We start from the raw sequence: 20,879 nt of genomic DNA, 5'->3' as shown, positions 1-20,879 counted from the left end.
ATCTGGCCGCACATTTTAATTTGCGGGCAGTAGAGATAAAACACCAGGTAAAAAAAACTAGATGTCATTTTAGATTCTGAACTCAATTTCAAATCACACATTAGGAATGTGACCAAAATAGGTTTTTACGATCTGAGGAACATTGCCAAGGTGCGGCTGTTTCCCTCTCAGGCTGATACAGAGAGACTCATCCATGCTTTTAATTCAAGCAGGCTTGACTACTGTAATGCTCTCCTGTCTGGTCTACCCAAGAAAGCCATTGGTCAACTGCAAAACATATAGAGTGCTGCAACACGGGTGCTGATCTAGACCAGACAATGAGCACAGATTACACCTGTTTTAAGGTCTCTGCACTGGCTGCCTTTGAGTTTTAGAATACCTTTTAAGATTCTTCTATTGGTTTTTAAATCAATCCATGATTGTGCACAATGTCAGACATGCTTTTAAGTTGTATTCCAGTTGGTCCCTCAGGTCCTCTGGCACTGGCCTTTTATCTATCCCAAAGCCTAGGACCAAGAGGCATGGAGAGGCCGCCTTTAGTTATTATGCCCCAAGCCTCTGGAATAACCTGCCAGAAAACCCGAGGGGGGCCCAAACTGTGGACATATTTAAAATAAATCTTAAAACATACCTTTTTAGCCTTGATTTTCTTTATGGTGCTCTTTAGTCATTCAGTGTTTGTCATTATTTAGTTTTTTTATCCTCTAGTTAATTGTTTTTATTCGTTTATTCCTGTGAAGCACATTGCATTGCATTCCATGTCTGAAATGTGCTGTTTAAATAAAGCTTGATTTTATTTGAAAGGCTTCTGAAGTTTGTCATTTCCACTCTGAAATGTCAGACTTGATTTTCCCTTACGGAAAATATATCAACCCCTACAAAAATGTCCATTAATTATAATCCCTAGATTCACATTTCCTGTTGCTACAGGATTATTTTCCTGCTGTAGCAAACTGGCTCAAATTAAGATCCTGCTCCCCCCACCATCCAATTATAAGTCTGAATGGGATCGTACCTGACAAACCAGTAATAATGACAACCCAAACTGTGCTTGGGCCTCCTTCTGCGAGAGTCACTTAAGTGCGTTTGCGCCTCTCTCCCCAAATGTACTTTGCTATTAGACATCGAACATGCCCCTTGAACTCACCACAACAATCAAACCAGTACCTTTCTGTCCCCCAATGTATAGCAGCGTCTCATTTATTTCTCCTTTTTGTGATCCCCTTATCTCTCTCCTTCACCCCCTGTCCTCCTTTGAAAACATTGAACCCATGGTCATCTTGTCTTTAAGGGAATCCTCCAATCTATTCTAAGCATCCCTGAAGCTAACCGTGGCAATGGGCTGCACCTGCAGGCTGCAGCATAGGGCGAATAAAGCAGTACGTTTGAGTGAGTGGTTTTAGACAACAGGCCTCAACAAAGGACTGTGGCAGTATCAACACAACCTTCAAATCGTGACTTCCACCACCACCCAACAGGGAGAAAACCGCTGGATCGGCAGCCGTCTTAATCATCAGTTTATTTAGGCTTGTCAAAGATAATACCTGGAGGATTCCATGTGAAGCCCACAGGAAATGACATCATGAGCCAGCAATGAAGGAACCCCAAGTCAATCCAATGATGAGTAAAAAATACAACTAATAATCTTACCCTACAAGGTACTGCTGGTTTTCTCTTCTACCTGATAGTTAATTGCACCCACCTGGTGTCCCAGGTCTAAATCAGTCCCTCATTAGAGGGGAATAATACCAACAAAAAAAACAGTGGAACTGGCTTTGTGTTCTAGATTTGAATTTGAGGAACATCTAGAGGCACTCAAAAACCCTCTGAGAACCTGCCCGTTCCATGTACTGTATCTCCCAATGCATCCAGCCTGGCCAGGCAGCACATGGTCTGACGCTTGCATGGGTTATGCAAAATAGATCAGTGTCCCTTGTTTCTATTCGCCACTGTACTGTCTGTAGCTCCCGTCATTGTAACTTTATTAGTACGTTTTTTTAAAAGACTGAATCGTTGTAAAAGAGAAACAACGTAATTCTGCCTGGGCTTTTCTCGATCGTTCGATGACTGACTTCTAAACGTTGGTGGTATGTCAAGGAGCTGTCCTCTGGAAGTACACTGTAGGTAAACTGCTGACTATTTTTTTTTTTTTTTTTTTTGGGGGGCTCCTTAAAGCCAATGGAGTGCTGACTTTGTGATCGTTGACAGAGTGAGATGGCCTAGTAGTGACTGACACTTGTGCTTCAGTCGTCCCTCTTATTGCACTGCAGCAAATTCTTTGTTTATTAATGGAAGCCTCGAGGATTTACCACAGTGGGAAGGAACACCCGCTAGGCTAGCAGTTTTGCTGATATCCAATAGCTATATTACTCCCCCTTGTAATGTTTCAATGTTTTGCTTTCCCTCCCTCTCATCTTTCACTTCACCTTATTTCATCTTACCTCGTTTTACATCAGAGATTTGTTAGTTTGGTACGTGCGTTGAAGCCTTAATTAACCTTAATTAGGAGGTAATTGGCTAATAATTCCTCTAGCTGTTTAGGAGGCAGAAGGCGGCAGCAGGTTTAGTTCCAAGAATGTTGCTTAGCGTCTTCAACTACTAGTCAATGCAATCGTAAAGGATGAGACCTGCAACATGAATGGGTTATGAGCAGGTTCTAAAACAGACTATGAACAGGCTACGAATGGTCTCCAGACCAGGAAGCTTACAATCCCCGAAGCTGTCTTCCACGAGCACCCCAGCCGCAAGGACGCACAAAGGGAAACTAGGAAAATATGAACACTTGACTTGGATCGAAATGGGATAAAACAAATCATAATGAAGTTAAGCCTGGCTTTCTTTCTGGTGTGTCAAGGGAGAGAAATGGCCTTCCTTCACGAAACAAAAGACGCGCCACAGAGGAAAGCTGTGAATGAGTTACCGTATGAAATAACAAAACATGGACCAGCTTTTGTTGGGCTCCACTCCCACACATTTCATTGTGTGCTTTACGCACGGTCGAAAGGCTGACACCAGACGTGGCGAACAAAAGGGTGAGAAGGTGTTGATGCTTGTCTGTCTGAGCCACATTGCCTCTCGGTGAGTATGTGTGTCACCTCGAGGTCGCTGGGTCACGTGGCCTTTGGCTCGATCATTTCACACCACAGTGTTGACCACCTGCGAGACGGTCTAAGAATTATTTCCAGTTATCATGTTTTTTTTTGCTAGTGTTACTACCGTTTGTGTTTAAGAACAATGGTTTGCAAATGTGTTCCCAGAATCCTATTGGCAGAGCTGGATTTGAACCTCCAATCAGAGTAAAGTGCACAATTAACAAACGCCTTGACTCTTTTATGAGATCCTGTGATTTGTTCTCTGTGGTATTGACATACTGTACATCTACAGTTTGTCTTCTTCTGGATGGGGTTGAAAAAGGGAAATGTGCTGAAATGTTGTGGTGAGGGTTTGAGGTTTGGCCTCCCATGCAGTTCCCATGAGCCTCTCTGACCATCTGAAAGGCCTGCTGAAACTGGCACACGCCACAGACATACAGATGCACTGGCATAACACACTTGCACACACACACACTTGCCCTCATACACACACGTATACATAGCACACGCACACACACTTGCACACACACACTTGCCCTCATACACACACGTATACATAGCACAACACACACTTGCACACACACACACTTGCCCTCATACACACACGTATACATAGCACACGCACACACACTTGCACACACACACACTTGCCCTCATACACACACGTATACATAGCACACGCACACACACTTGCACACACACACCCAAGCAGGGTATACTGTATGTATTGATATGTATATGTATGATATGTATCACAGTATGTGGTCATGTCGAGATGTTGTGTAACATATTTTGGTGCCTGGATGAAATGCTCCAGCCTTCAACTCCCATGAGCCCACACTTCACCACTCTCACAGAGGCTGCTACTAATGGGGCGTGGCGGCAACGCTCGGGGCGTGAGGCCTCCGTGGTCGGACCGCCAGGGGAAGGACAGTGGTCCCATCCACCCATGACCCTATAGCCGACGCTAATTGGTCGGTGGCCAGCAGCTGTCGACGCAGGCTTTTCCCGTGGTTTCCAGCTTGGAGAGAGGCCTTTAATCAAACTGTCGTCATTACGAGGTGGTGGTGAGATTTGGGCCCACAGTAAGACTGGTTCTGTTTGGAGGCCTGAGAGGGGATGTGAGGCCACGGGGAAAGGGATGAGGCCCACAGTAAGACTGGCTCTGTCTTGGAGGCCTGAGAGGGGAAGTGAGGCCACAGGGAAAGGGATGGGGCCCACAGTAAGACTGGCTCTGTCTTGGAGGCCTGAGAGGGGAAGTGAGGCCACGGGGAAAGGGATGGGGCCCACAGTAAGACTGGTTCTGTTTGGAGGCCTGAGAGGGGAAGTGAGGCCACGGGGAAAGGGATGAGGCCCACAGTAAGACTGGCTCTGTTTGGAGGCCTGAGAGGGGAAGTGAGGCCACGGGGAAAGGGATGGGCCCACAGTAAGACTGGCTCTGTTTGGAGGCCTGAGAGGGGAAGTGAGGCCACAGGGAAAGGGATGGGGCCCACAGTAAGACTGGTTCTGTTTGGAGGCCTGAGAGGGGAAGTGAGGCCACGGGGAAAGGGATGGGGCCCACAGTAAGACTGGTTCTGTTTGGAGGCCTGAGAGGGGAAGTGAGGCCACGGGGAAAGGGATGGGGCCCAAGAAGACTGGCCCTGTTTGGAGGCCTGAGAGGGGAAGTGAGGCCACGGGGAAAGGGATGGGGCCCACGGGATGGGGCCCACAGTAAGACTGGCTCTGTCTTGGAGGCCTGAGAGGGGAAGTGAGGCCACGGGGAAAGGGATGGGGCCCACGGGATGGGGCCCACAGTAAGACTGGCCCTGTTTGGAGGCCTGAGAGGGGAAGTGAGGCCACGGGGAAAGGGATGGGGCCCACAGTAAGACTGGCTCTGTTTGGAGGCCTGAGAGGGGATGTGAGGCCACAGGGAAAGGGATGGGGCCCACAGTAAGACTGGCTCTGTTTGGAGGCCTGAGAGGGGAAGTGAGGCCACAGGGAAAGGGATGGGGCCCACAGTAAGACTGGCTCTGTTTGGAGGCCTGAGAGGGGAAGTGAGGCCACAGGGAAAAGGGATGGGGCCCACAGTAAGACTGGCTCTGTTTGGAGGCCTGAGAGGGGATGTGAGGCCACGGGAAAGGGATGAGGCCCACAGTAAGACTGGCTCTGTCTTGGAGGCCTGAGAGGGGAAGTGAGGCCACGGGGAAAGGGATGAGGCCCACAGTAAGACTGGCTCTGTCTTGGAGGCCTGAGAGGGGAAGTGAGGCAACGGGGAAAGGGATGGGGCCCACAGTAAGACTGGTTCTGTTTGGAGGCCTGAGAGGGGAAGTGAGGCCACGGGGAAAGGGATGAGGCCCACAGTAAGACTGGCTCTGTTTGGAGGCCTGAGAGGGGAAGTGAGGCCACGGGGAAAGGGATGAGGCCCACAGTAAGACTGGCTCTGTTTGGAGGCCTGAGAGGGGAAGTGAGGCCACAGGGAAAGGGATGGGGCCCACAGTAAGACTGGTTCTGTTTGGAGGCCTGAGAGGGGAAGTGAAGCCACGGGGAAAGGGATGGGGCCCACAGTAAGACTGGTTCTGTTTGGAGGCCTGAGAGGGGAAGTGAGGCCACGGGGAAAGGGATGGGGCCCACAGTAAGACTGGCCCTGTTTGGAGGCCTGAGAGGGGAAGTGAGGCCACGGGGAAAGGGATGGGGCCCACGGGATGGGGCCCACAGTAAGACTGGCTCTGTCTTGGAGGCCTGAGAGGGGAAGTGAGGCCACGGGGAAAGGGATGGGGCCCACGGGATGGGGCCCACAGTAAGACTGGCCCTGTTTGGAGGCCTGAGAGGGGAAGTGAGGCCACGGGGAAAGGGATGGGGCCCACAGTAAGACTGGCTCTGTTTGGAGGCCTGAGAGGGGATGTGAGGCCACAGGGAAAGGGATGGGGCCCACAGTAAGACTGGCTCTGTTTGGAGGCCTGAGAGGGGAAGTGAGGCCACAGGGAAAGGGATGGGGCCCACAGTAAGACTGGCTCTGTTTGGAGGCCTGAGAGGGGAAGTGAGGCCACGGGGAAAGGGATGGGGCCCACAGTAAGACTGGCTCTGTTTGGAGGCCTGAGAGGGGAAGTGAGGCCACGGGGAAAGGGATGGGGCCCACAGTAAGACTGGCTCTGTTTGGAGGCCTGAGAGGGGAAGTGAGGCCACGGGGAAAGGGATGGGGCCCACAGTAAGACTGGCTCTGTTTGGAGGCCTGAGAGGGGAAGTGAGGCCACGGGGGGGCCCAGGGATGGGGCCCACAGTAAGACTGGCTCTGTTTGGAGGCCTGAGAGGGGAAGTGAGGCCACGGGGGGAAGGGATAGGGCCCACAGTAAGACTGGCTCTGTTTGGAGGCCTGAGAGGGGAAGTGAGGCCACGGGGAAAGGGATGGGGCCCACAGTAAGACTGGCTCTGTTTGGAGGCCTGAGAGGGGAAGTGAGGCCACGGGGAAAGGGATGGGGCCCACAGTAAGACTGGCTCTGTTTGAAGGCCTGAGAGGGGAAGTGAGGCCACGGGGAAAGGGATGGGTTCGGGAAACCCAGAATAGAAATGCACTCGTACGCTTTGATTGACAACCCTGAAATCTCTTCATGGTAAATACGGTTGAGCGTTACAAGGTGTATAACATGGTATTCTGTGTTTTAAAGAGTCCATCCACCGTTCAAGAGACAAGCAATGATGAAGCGTTAAAAATGATTAAGGCTACATGTTTCTCTCACATTGCCTTATTTGTGAACAGTGTACTGTACAGCCTTGTTTAAGCAGGAATCCTATTCGCTGGGCTGCTGAGGCATACTGTTTCTGGATGACGGAGTATTGAGGAGTGGCTTTGGCACCAGTACTGACTGGGTTGGACTGCTGCAGGACTGCATGTGACCTCATGTAATCTAACACGCTGTGTACGATATGACCGATAGCCGTTGAGGTTCACTGACATTTCTATTGAAGAGTCTCGCAACTGTAGCGCTGTGTACAGCAGCCCACCTGAAGATAATTACAGACATTTCACGGGACCCACCTGTTGTGCAGACAGCACCACTGACGCAGCCCTCGTGCAGGGGAAGAAAATGGCAAAACACTTCACTTTTCTGACGAAAAGCCGAGTTAGTCTCGGGACGGATAGGGTTATGAAGGGAGATTTGGTCGGTCTGGCTTGCCGGACTTACGCTGATTTAGAAGCAAGTGTAGCCAGAGGAGAATAACTTTTGTCATGGCTCCCGACTTATTCTTTCCCTTCAGTAGAACTGGAAACTAGCTGCCTCAGCAGGCTGTGGGCATGTGTAGTCTCCTTTTCGCAGGGCTTACACGGTGTCCCCCTTTTTAATATGGCAAATATAGGCTGACTTGTGATGTCAATTGTTATTGCTGGGTCCATGCTGTAGGAAAAATCTCATTTTGCTTTACTTAAGCTCCTGTCATAAAGGCGCTATTGTGGCACCCATGGCCCGCTTGTTGAAGTGTTGCTGGCTCTATTCGTACCATACATTGTTAAACTTCACGTGTGTTTTTACCCAGCCAGCGTGCCGCCGGTCTCAATGCACAATGGACTCTGTGCCCGTTTTGTTCACGGTGCACACCGGAAAAGGGTTAAGTGCCAACCTTTTTATGAGACAGATTTGTGAATAAGAGCAGCCGCAGATGATTGAATGTTCTTGTGCTCGTTTGTCATCGCGTACTTCTATAGTACTCGCGTACTTCTATAGTACTCGCGTACTTCTAACACACTTCTATAGTTGGTGGTCCGGATGAAAGAGAATAACGACGAGTGCTTTCGATGGTGTCGAACGACTTCAAAAACACCCCCCCCCCCCGCCAAACAGCCAATCAGGTTGTCATCTCTCCTCAATTTCTAAGGCGATTGGTTGTGATTCAGAGTTCGTCTTCTTTCGAAGAGGAGAGAACTCACCGCGTTGCACGTGCACAGTATTAGCATCCGTGGGAGTGACGAAGGTAGCTGAAGCGGATGGGTTGTGGATCAATATGTATCTTTGTGTCTTTCTTTGCTTCTTTTCTAATCATGCCTTCTCAAGCACAACCATTCCTGTTTAACCTCAAGTTACGGGGACGTTCTGCTGAATGTGCATTTCACTTGATTAAAGCAGTGGTCAGCACGACAGAAGCTTGTCTCTGGAGAAAAGGTAGACGAGACAGTTAAGAGACAACAATGGAGATCCGATTAAACCGCTCTCACCCTTTTCCCTGATCTAAGAAAGCAGCTTCAGCACCCCACTGTGAAGACGAGGAGGACTTTTGGAGTGAGAACGTTTGGTTGGACATTTCCTGACTTAAAGGAAAACACCACTCAAAAACAATCTTTTGGTATTTGCTCCATTAGTCCACATGTCAGCAACAAGTTTTCAAGATATGGAACTTTTAAAATACAGAAGTGTCACAGTAGGATGCGTTTTGAATCATAGGAAAGTAACTTTGTGGCGAGTTAAAAACGCATCATCATGATGATGATGATGATGTGACAAAGGTACAATTTGCTTTTGGAAAGTCCTATAACTTGATTTCTGACAAAACATTTTTTCTATCAACAGGGGACCAATGAAAAACAATACCTAAAGATAGTTTTTGAGTCGATTATTCCTTTAAGAGATTAAGAGAGACCTGTCTAACTCCCCAATCTCAATTCCACAACACACTGTACACCTCCTTCCTTGAGTTCCATCATATGATAGATTTGTGTTTCTCCACTAAATCATTTCCCTCTCTCGTAGAGTAAGCCCCCCCCCACCATTTCCCACTGGATTCATTTACTTGTACGCACGCAGCAATTAATTATAGACCTGAGCTGGCCTTGTAAATTAAAGCATGCCAGTTGCTATGTTAATTGCCCTGACAGTTTAAATAGTTGGTGGGGCCATGACACAGTCAACATCAGGTTGATGCTGTGCAACCGTTCAGTACAGTGCTGTCAAATCTTTAGAGTTCTGATACTGCTCTGGGATCAGTCCCCTTGGTTCTGTGTTTTGTCACCTTCATGGGTTCTTACGATATCTCCACACAGGTCAAGAACTGTTTCTTTGTGTTTTTCTCTCTCCGACTTTGTAAGTTCAGGGCCGCCAGAAAAATTGCGGTGAGGCGGCATTTGCCACAGCACTTTCCAATCGGGTGTGGCAGCTCCACACCACTTAAAATCTATCGACGCAAAGCATTAAAAAGAGGGGCAAAGTGCTGTTTTTTTTTATTGATTTGCCTCATGATTTGTCAACTCACGTACAGTTTCTCTATCCTTCACACCGGTGTGCTGCTGCAGGCTCGTTGCTTGACCAATCAGATTCACAGAAATCGCGGGTTGGGCGGGCCGGGCACAACACACAAAGCTCAAGGCATGCTCGCCACTTTCCTCCGGTATTTATTTAGCAAGCGTGATAACACACCACTCCCGACAGACACAAGCAAAAACTCTTACATAAATGAACCTGCCTATACACCTAAACATTAGCGATCTGATGTGCTGTATTGCATGGAAACAATACTATTGTTCAGTCTGATCAACTGTAGGCTGCTAACAACAGCAGCTGCATAGTCTAGCCTACTATGTGTTATGTTTGTTCCTTGTATAATGACAAACTGGGGTGTAGGTTTAACTACTTTTAATGAACATATACTTCAGCTAAAAAACTCTGTGTTTAGCCATGCAAGGCATTCTTCAACCAGCCGATATAGTGTTAACCAGGTCTTTTGTGAGCCAGCACCATAGCATTTCAGCCATGCAAGGCATCCCTTACCTTGTTCCCCTCATGAATTTGTTGACTTGGAGTTTTCATCCATACTGACATCTGGGTCGTTTTCAGTAGGTACAAAACAAAAGAAAACAGCCCGAAAAGGGGAGATACTATTTGAATTTGATTTTCTGAAAACATTTTGCTACAGTTTGTCCAAAGGAACACAGCCCAGGTGTATTTATAGCCCATTTGTTTGTGAGAAAATGCGAATGGGAAAAAAATGTGGTTTATATTCAGACTTGGGCTGACTAGGCTACCTAGAACTTTTCAATCCAAATTGATGAACTGGAATGAATCAATAAACACAATAGCTGTTTTTTAATATTTTTATATTAGGCCTACAGCTGCATGTGAGTTGTATTGTCCAATCATGTTGCTTTCTCCATGTCTGTGCATAGGAACCCCCTAGGCCTTCTTTGAAATATAATTCATATAAACAAGTACAAGGTTGCTGCAGTTCGACAGGATTTTCATCTTCCTCGAGGCCAGGAGTTTTTCCAGGAGTTAAAAAAAACAAACATGTGACCTGATTAGAGTAACTCACGGCATACCGTATAAGGTCCAGAGTTTTACCTGGTTAGGTTACCAGATCAGGAAAAATAATGGCCCCAGAATTATTATTATTTTTGATTTTTTAACACCTCACCACTCTGGGACCTGTGGTATATATCTCTTTTGGTAGTGTTATGACTGTTGAACTTTTCATTTACGGTCTCTACGAGCTCACAGGTCTGCCTTTCGGGGTCTGTCAGGGGTCTGTTTTCCGAGAACACTGTCTAGGCCCAAGAAGGCACTTCTTCTCACGATAGGTATTTTCATGCGAAGACCGTCGGGCTCCTCGACTCCCTCGCAGGGCCTCCTTTCTTCTCTCTCACGTAGTGACGTGTTTGTGCATACCAACAAAAGAAGAGAAATCCTATTCACGGCTCCCTCTGGCATTCACCCTTGTTTTTACAACGTTCAGGGAGAGTTTGCAGAGTGGAACAGGCTTTGTCTTGAAAACCGGGAAACAATGGCAGCGAGCATAATGTAATCTTGCCTAAGTGTACCGAGCAAGGGTGAGGTTGAGACTGATGTGTTGCCACTTGCCCCCTTTCCCCTCACCTCTGCAATATTTCATGTTAACGACGGCTTCAATAATGCTTGTTGTCAGTTAAGTCGATTCAGTGTTAATAACCAGGTCTTTTGTGAGCCAGCACCATAGCATTTCAGCCATGCAAGGCATCCCTTACCTTGTTCCCCTCATGAATGTGTTGACTTGGAGTTTTCATCCATACTGACATCTGGGTCGTTTTCAGTAGGTACGAAGGAAAAGAAAGCAGCCCGAAACGGGGAGATACTATTTGAACCCCATATAAAAAAGGCTTCCTTTCTGAAAACATTTTGCTACAGTTTGTCCAAATGAACACAGCCCTGGTGTCTTGGAACCCCTTATATTGGGAGTTGTATTCTCAATGAGTGAAAGAGTGGCTACAAAAACAAGGCATCAACCAGAACATTATAAAGGAACAGTATTGTTCCCTGGGGTACACAAATCTAAAAATACACAATGTACATTCGGAGGTACACATAATGATCTCACATGGTACCGTTTGGTACCTTTTACGGTACATGTGCAGATAAAGAGTATAATGGTACCCCATTTTTGTACCCCATATTTTGAATATAAAAGGTACAATCATCATATTCTCACTCTCAAAAAAAGGGGTACAATGTGAAGGTACATTTCTGTTTACCAGGGTACAAATGATTTTTGTGTACCCTCAATACCCACCATAAGGAACAATTATGATTTTTTTTGCCGCCTAAAATAAACTAATGGCTTTGTCACTGGGGTGGTACCTGAAAAAGGCACATTTCCATAATTATTACCATCATCATAGTTCCCAACATGCTCTACTACAGGTAGATAAAAAAATATATATCCAAATTCAAACTGTTGGATTTACAAATCTCTTTGCAGGCCATCATAATGTCACTTGCAGGTTGGGCTGCAAAGTTCTGGTAACTTTCCCAAACTTCCCAGGTTTTCCAGAAATCCTGGTTGGGAGATGAATGGAAACGGAACTGAATAAGTATCTATATATATATATTATATATAATATAATAATCCTACTTGCAAGGCCTGATGTGGCCTGTAAACCATGAGTTTCAGGCCACTGTATTAGGGTACAACTAGACCTCAAAAGGCCTTATGAGATATGTAATGTATTGTCGTTGTTTCATTTTGATGATATGTGCCTGGGAACTCACTTGTTGAAGCCCATAGGACTGAAAATGAATGAATTCAACAACCATGTCTCTGTCACTAACAAATAGGCAAGGTATTGAGGGAAATTATATTGGAGGCATGACTTAGTGGTGGTGTGGCTTTCAGATAATTATTTTTTGCCACCTGTGAGTGTAAGTGTTGTACCAGTGTAAGTGGTCTATGGTAGAGCATTAAACTGAACTTGTAAAAAAACAATCAATCTTAACATAATCACTAGTTAACTACACATGGTTGATGATATTACTAATTTAACTAGCTTGTCCTGCGTTGCATATAATCAATGCGGTGCCTGAAATTGTGTCACTTCTCTGGCGTTCGGTGTAAGCAGAGTCAGGGTATATGCAGCAGTTTGGGTCGCCTGGCTCGTTGCGAACTGTGTGAAGACCATTTCTTCCTAACAAAGACCGTAATTAATTTGCCAGAATTTTACATAATTATGACATAACATTGAAGGTTGTGCAATGTAACAGCAATATTTAGACTTATGGATGCCACCCGTTCGATAAAATATGGAACGGTTCCGATTTTTCACTGAAAGAATAATCGCTTTGTTTTTCAAAATTACAGTTTCCGGATTTGACAATATTAATGACCTAAGGCTCGTATTTCTGTGTGTTTATTATATTATAATGAAGTCTATGATTTGATATTTGATAGAGCAGTCTGTTTGAGTGGTGGAAGGTAGCAGCAGGCTAGTAAGCATTCATTCAAACTGAACTTTCCACCGTTTGCCAGCAGCTTTTCACAATGCTTGAAGTACATCGCTGCTTATCAACTCCCGAGATTAGGTTGGCAATACTATAGTGCCTATAAGAACATCCAATAGTCAAAGGTCTATGAAGTACAAATGGTATAGAGAGAAATAGTCCTATAATAACTACAACCTAAAATGGCTTAACTGGGAATTTTTAAGACTCATGTTGAAAGGAACCACCAGCTTTCATATGTTCTCATGTTCTGAGCAAGGAACTGAAACGTTAGCTTTTTTACATGCCACATATTGCACTTTTACTTTCTTCTCCAACACAGTGTTTTTGGATTATTTAAACCAAATTGAACATGTTTCATTATTTACAGTTTAAGTCATGAGTTTACATACACCTCAGCCAAATACATTTAAACTCAGTTTCACAATTCCTGACATTTAATCCTAGTAAAAATTCCCTGTCTTAGGTCAGTTTGGACACCACTTTATTTTAAGAATGCGAAATGTCAGAATGACAGTAGAGATAATTATTTATTTCAGCTTTTATTTCTTTCATCACATTCCCAGTGGGTCAGAAGTTAACATACACTCAATTAGTATTTGGTAGCATTGCCTTTAAATTGTTTAACTTGGGTCAAACGTTTTGGGTAGCCTTCCACAAGCTTCCCACAATAAGTTGGGTGAATTTTGGCCCATTCCTCCTGACAGAGCTGGTGTAACTGAGTCAGGTTTATAGGCCTCCTTGCTCGCACATGCTTTTTCAGTTCTGCCCACTGATTTTCTATAGGATTGAGGTCAGGGCTTTGTGATGACCACTCCGATACCTTGACTTTGTTGTCCTTAAGCCATTTTGAAACAACTTTGGAAGTATGCTTGGGGTCATTGTCCATTTGGAAGACCCATTTGCAACCAAGCTTTAACTTCCTGACTGATGTCTTCAGATGTTGCTTCAATATATCCACAATTTCCCTGCCTCATGATGCCATCTATTTTGTGAGGTGCGCCAGTCCTTCCTGCAGCAAAGTCAAATCAAATCAAATGTATTTATATAGCCCTTCGTACATCAGCTGATATCTCAAAGGGCTGTACAGAAACCCAGCCTAAAACCCCAAACAGCAAGCAATGCAGGTGTAGAAGCACGGTGGCTAGGAAAAACTCCCTAGAAAGGCCAAAACCTTGGAAGAAACCTAGAGAGGAGCCAGGCTATGTGGGGTGGCCAGTCCTCTTCTGGTTGTGCCGCTTGGAGATTATAACAGAACATGGCTAAGATGTTCGAATGTTCATAAATGACCAGCATGGTCAAATAATAATAATCACAGGCAGAACAGTTGAAACTGGAGCAGCAGCACAGCCAGGTGGACTGGGGACAGTAAGGAGTAAGGAGTAAGGAATCATGTCAGGTAGTCCTGAGGCATGGTCCTCCGAGAGAGAGAAAGAAAGAGAGAATGAGAGAATTAGAGAGAGCATACTTAAATTCACACAGGACACCGGATAGGACAGGAGAAGTACTCCAGATATAACAAACTGACCCTAGCCCCCCGACACATAAACTACTGCAGCATAAATACTGGAGGCAGAGACAAGAGGGGTCAGGAGACACTGTGGCCCCATCCGATGACACCCCGGACAGGGCCAAACAGGAAGGATATATCCCCACCCACTTTGCCAAAGCACAGCCCCCACACCACTAGAGGGATATCTTCAACCACCAACTGACCATCCTGAGACAAGGCCGAGTATAGACCACAAAGATCTCCGCCAAAGCACCCCCATAACATGATGCTGCCACCCCCGTGCTTCACGGTTGAGATGGTGTTTGTTGGCTTGCAAGCCTACCCCTTTTTCCTCCAAACAGAACGCTGGTCATTATGGCCAAACAGTTATATTTTTGTTTCATCAGACCACAGAACATTTCTCCAAAAAGTACGATATTTTTTCCCCATGTGTAGTTGCAAACCGTAGTCTGGCTTTTTTATGGTGGTATTGGAGCAGTGGCTTCTTCTTTGCTGAGTAGCCGTTCAGGTTATGTGGACATAGGATTTGTTTTACTGTGGATATAGATACTTTTGTACCTGTTTCCTCCAGCATCTTCACAAGGTCCTTTGCTGTTGTTATGGGATTGATTTGCACTTTTCGCACCAAAGTACATTCATCTCTAGAAGACAGAACGCATCTCCTTCCTAAGCACGTCCCATGGTGTTTATACATGCATACTATTGTTTGTACAGATGAACGTGGTACCTTCAGGCGTTTGGAAATTGCTCCCAAGGATGAACCAGACATGTGGAGGTCTATAATTTTTTTCTGAGGTCTTGGCTGATTCCTTTTGATTTTCCCATGATGTCAAGCAAAAACTGGTTCTGCACTGAGTTTGAAGGTAGGCCTTGAAATACATCCACAGGTACACCTCCAATTGACTCAAATGATGTCAGTTAGCCTATCAGAAGCTTCTAAAGCCATGATGACATTTTCTGGAATTTTCCAAGCTGTTTAAAGGCACAATCAACTTAGTGTATGTAAACCTCTGACCCACTGGAATTGTGATACAGTGAAATAAACTGTCTGTGAACAATTGTTGGAAAAATTACCGAAACTATAGTTTGTTAACAAGAAATTTGTGGAGTGGTTGAAAAACGAGTTTTAATGACTCCAACCTAAGTGTATGTAAACTTCCAACTTCAACTGTATTTGAGACTAAATTGATTTTATTTATGTATAATATTAAGTTAAAATAAAAGTCTTCATTGTTCATTCAGTATTGTTGTAATTGTCATTACTACAAATATTTATCAGTATCTGCTTTTTTTGGTCCTCCAATAATCGGTATCAATATCGGCGTTGAAAAATCATAGTCGGTCGACCGCTAAACTGGGGTACAATTATGTACCTGTAAATAAAAGTTCAAAGAAGGACCTTACAGGGTGCTGCCCCTGTGACAAGTGGCTGTACCCCTTTAGGAACAAATCGTAACGTTTCTTTCTGAGAGTGTAGCACCGTCAGTGAGTGCTCAGTGGATCCACTGACCTCGTCATTTCCGGATCAATTGACCTCCATTGTAGTTTAATTGACCGTTGCTGTAAAACAGTATCTGAGTAGTGCTGTGCTTAGTACTGCATTGACATTGCAACACCGAAGCTCAGGGGCTACATGTGTTATTGAGATGCTCTCTGTCTCACAGTGTCTCTTTGTCTACTATTGAATGTCTCAGTGTTTTTTTTTCTGAGCAGAACTGACAACTGGGATGAGACAACACATGGATGTTTTGGTGTGCCGGCAATGTACTGTATTCATGTGTTTGTCCAACTGCATGCCTTGCACCATGTGTGTATTTCTCCACATATTTACCCTGGTTGTACCCCTGTACCGTCTTTCGTTGGTCAATGTCTCTCTCTTGACTCACAATCTAACTGACATTTTGCCAAACAGGTTGCTAGCTACCCTATAATTGAACCCTTTTCAGATCCTCACTCAAATAGGTATGTTCTATAGCTGCCTGAATGTTCGCCTAGCATGGACAGTAATATTTGACAGCTGATAGAACACTTGCCAAACAGGTAGCAGCCTTTTCCCAGTTCTTAGGGAGGGCCTGGTACGTGTATGTGTGGAGGGGAGAGACTTGTTGTCGGTTTGTCTGTGTGTGTGTGTGTGTGTGTGTGTGTGTGTGTGTGTGTGTGTGTGTGTGTGTGTGTGTGTGTGTGTGTGTGTGTGTGTGTGTGTGTGTGTGTGTGTGTGTGTGTGTGTGTGTGTGTGTGTGTGTGTGTGTGTGTGTGTGCATTATGTGCACAGGAGAGTGTGTATATTTGTATGGATCCTCACTTCTTTGCCCAATGCTCCCACCAGCTGTGCCGGAGTTGGACTGGATGGGGCCCAGTAACTCAATGACCTGGTGGATGTTCTCTGAGGGGAAGGCCTGTCTTTTGTTAATCTGCTACCTCTGTGTCAGACCTCTGTGTTTTCCTGAGCAAATGTATAGACCTCGATTAGTTAGGTTATCGTGGCAGGGTCGTGAGCCTCTCACCCTCGCCTCTATGCACGGACAGAGCACTGACCTGCACAGCGAGATTTATGTCTTCGAGGCTGAGCATGTCGCATGCCATATACTGTGAAATGAAGGTATTTATCTTAAGGAGTGTGTGCGTGTGAAGTGTGTGAGGGCTAGTGCACGTACGTACGTGTGTGTGTGTGTGCTCTAATGTGCACACGCATGTGTGTTAAGTGTGTTCCGTGGCTTGTTCTTGTCCTCTCCTGGGTAGCCAGCTGTCTTTCTGATTACCCAGCATCCTCCAGGTGTTGAGGCCGCCAGCTGCAGATAGGAGAGTGGCGAGGGTGTGTGGACCGGCGGAGAAAAAGAGAAGGAGAGAATGGAGGAGAGGAGAGCTAGAATAACTGGTTCTGCAGATATCTGGAACGTGTTCAGACGAGCTAACGAGAGAATGTGAATGGATCTTGAGAGATCCGTGTAAGTTTTTTTTAAAGGTGGGTTTGACTCTGGTATTATGGAATATCTTATGGGGTGGCAGTGGTTGTTCTGCAACTGACTGTGTAACAGTCAGAAACAGGCTCTGGGGTGAAGTTTTGCTTAGGTACAGATCTAGGATCAGCTTCCTAGATCTGGGTTGTTTGGTCACTTAGTTGGGTTGTTTTCTTTATTGGTGCAACGTTATTAAGACATGACCCTGCGTGTTAGATCAGAAGACCGGAGGTGTAGTTTAGTAGGGGTGTGACTTTCAGATGGTTCTTTTTAGCCACCCGTGAGAGTAAATGTCCTTCCTGTTCATCTGTTCTGTTGTACTATTATCAGATGTTAAGGTCGAACATTGACGTTTTTGTTGCCTCAATGAGACTTACAAAAGTGAATGAGTTTTTCTGAAAGCCTATGTAAATCCCATTGTTGGGATACAATAAGGTGGAATACTTAAGTGATATTGCCCTCGAAGTCGGTGTTTGGAGGATATATTGGCACCAGTGTTGTTACGCCCGAGACTAATTTGAGGGCTGGCTTCAAGGGCATGATCACAGGTATTGTTATTTTTCCTTTTTTTTACCCCCCTTTTCATATCCAATTTGCAATCCAGTCTCATCGCTGCAACTCCCAAACGGGCATGGGAGAGGCGAATGTCGAGTCATGCGTCCTCCGAAACATGACCCCCCAAACCGTGCTTCTTAACACCCACCCGCTTAACCCAGAAGCCAGCCGTATCAATGTGTCGGAGGAAAAACCTTTCAGCTGACGACCAGGTCAGCCTGCAGGCACACGACCCGCCACAAGGAGTCGCTAGAGCATGATGAGCCAAGTAAAAAATGCCAGCTGATTCATGATATCAACAAGTTGAGAAACGCTGCCTGCCTGTCTTTCTCGTCCCGACTCCCGACACGTTCATTACTACGGGACAACTGGAGATTGAATTTGAATATTGAAACAATGTTGCAAATGTCAGAGAGACAGACATCAAGGTTTATACAAATCTCCGCTGTTGAAAACTGAATGTTAGTGTAAAAGAAATGTGAGATAATGTCTAGATGCTTTTTATAGTAGAGAACAAGTTTATAAATTGCTTGGCTGGGCTGGTGAGACAGTAGATTACGCAGTCAGATGGAACAGAGTAAATAAACATTTCAACATCATAGATTTAGCCGTGGAATAGACACCGGCTGGAATGCGGTTTTAACCAATCAGCAATCAACCCGCCCATTTGTATAACTTGTTGTAATATGTAATAAATAATCGTAATATTATAGAAGAATGCGTCAAATGCATTTTTTTTGTATTTATTTATTTTTTAGGAATGGAGGTATGAATCTTACGGGTGGCCAATAAGATTTATCTGAAAGCCACACCCGTAATAAACCACGCCTCCTGGAAATACTTGAAGGATTATATTCAAAAAGACCATTGAGACAAAAAAAAAATTGAATTATTGTTAAATTATTCCATGTTTGGGTAATCCTTAACAACCCAACTTGTTGGGTTATTCACACAACCCAACTGGCTGCATCAAAATGAACCCTGTGTGTGTTCTGTCCAATATAAACCCTGTCCTGGGTTACCAAATAACCCAAATAGTTTTTGTTTTTTTAGTAGCGGCAACTTTACCCTATTCCATAGAACAGGGATATAAGTGGATGATTCTAGCTCAGTGGTGGTGTTTTCTGCTGAGTAATTGTTTAGTTGTGTAAGGGTTCTGGTTGTTTTTGTTGGAAATGCTCTTAATTGTACCCTCAAAGAAAATAATATGGTTCTACTAGAGAATAATTGTCTTGATTAAGCCATGAATAAAAGATCTTATGTGCCCCGTATTAACTTGTTTTCTTCATTGTTCTCAATTAGCTTCAAATTGTAGAATCAAAGGCATGTTTGTTTCGACCGTTCTGTCTCTCTCTCTCTCTCTTTCTGTGTGTGTTATGTTCACATGCCATTTTCATTAAATTTTGTCCTGACTTCATCCTACCAAATTATTAGGTTCACATCTTCAGTATGTACAGTGCATTCGGAAAGTATTCAGATCCCTTGACTTTTTCCACATTTTGTTAATTAACAGCCTTATTCTCAAATGGATTAAATAAATGTTTTTCCTCATCAATCTACACACAATACCACATAATGACAAAGAGAAAACAGGTTTTTAGAAATGTTTGCAAATGTTTGTTTTTTTAAGTATTCAAATCTTTCGATATGAGACTTGAAATTGAGCTCAGGTGCATCCTGTTTCCATTGATCATCCTTTGTAGTAGAAACATCTCAATTCAATTGATTGGACATGATTTGGAAAGGCACACACCTGTTTATATAAGGTCCCACAGTTGACAATGCATGTCAGAGCAAAAACCAAGGACAATGCCCCCATTCACAGGGCACGATGTAAACCATATGCCATGGCTGTCTCAGTCACCAGATCTCAACACTTATGGGAGATTCTGGAGCTGCGCCTGAGACAGCGTTTCCTACCAGCAAATGATTACATTTTTCGTGGAAGAATGGTAATTCCAATAGAGTTCCAGCCACTTGTAGAATCTATGCCAAGGCACATTGAAGCTGTTCTGGCTCGTTGTGGCCTTAATAAGACACTTTATATTGGTGTTTCCTTTATTTTGTCAGTTACTGTATCTGTAGTTTGGTCTCAACAGACACTGCTCTAAGGTGAGAACATACAACATATCAGGTTAAAGGCCCAGTTCAGTCAAAAAAATTAATTTGACAAATTTCCACAATATGAGTTGGAATAATACTGTGTGAAAATGATCAATTGTGAAAATTACGATAATGCCCTTTTAGTGTAAGAGCTGTTTGAAAAGACCAGCATGTTTTGTTGGGATGGAGTTTTGACTTCACCAAGCGGTAAATTATTTAATAGACCAATAAGAAAGAGAGTTCCAAACCTCTCGGCCAATAACAGCAAATGTTCAGTTTTCCCCTGCCCACTCAGACCACTCCCAGACAGTCCTAAGACAATTCTTGCTTAAGAAATTGCTCATTACTAAGAAACTATTTGTTTCTTTTTCACAATTTTAATTCAAAACAATCACAGTAAGGTACTTAATTGTTACCCAGAAATGAGTTGTTATCGAAATTCAAAACGTTTCGCAATTGAAAGCAGAAAGTCCTGTTCTCTCCTATTAGGTGTCTAATGAGCTGGTCTGTCCATTTCCTTTCCTGTTACCGTCGTCTCACCCCTACTGGGCCTTGAAGTTTTCCGGCAGCAGCTCCTGCTTTATTGTATTTATTTGTTTCCGTCGTGCCACAAACCCAGGTAGTTAGGGATGCTTGTGGATCAATTAAGGTTGACTCACGGTAACTGACAGTCACAGGCAGGAGAGTAGGCTCTTTAGACGCTAAGTAGCTTGTGAGCGATCACCCCCCCTGCGTCCCAAATGGCACCCTATTCCCTACGCAGAGCACTACTTTTTCCAGGGCCCATAGGTTTCCTGTCAAAACTAGCTCACCGCATAGGGGATAGGGTGCCACCGCCTTCTTCTCCCTCCCAAGTTTTACGAGGACAACATGTCCTACCTCAGCAGCGTCCACAATAATCAGGATAACGACAAGGCTGCCAACTTCAAAGCCGCGTTCAATAATCGTGATG

The 20,879-nt window shown here is 44.8% G+C and overlaps 1 protein-coding gene across 1 annotated transcript in view; it reads left to right on the top strand.

Annotated features, from left to right (window-relative positions):
* LOC112219187 (transcription factor SOX-6) overlaps nt 1-20,879 on the top strand; it is a 159,363-nt gene that overhangs the window by 12,769 nt on the left and 125,715 nt on the right.

This window comes from Oncorhynchus tshawytscha, linkage group LG19 (assembly GCF_018296145.1).
Source record: "Oncorhynchus tshawytscha isolate Ot180627B linkage group LG19, Otsh_v2.0, whole genome shotgun sequence".
Taxonomy (NCBI): domain Eukaryota; kingdom Metazoa; phylum Chordata; class Actinopteri; order Salmoniformes; family Salmonidae; genus Oncorhynchus; species Oncorhynchus tshawytscha.
The sequence above is the reverse complement of the archived record's forward strand: the minus strand, read 5'-3'. Positions and strand labels throughout refer to the sequence as shown.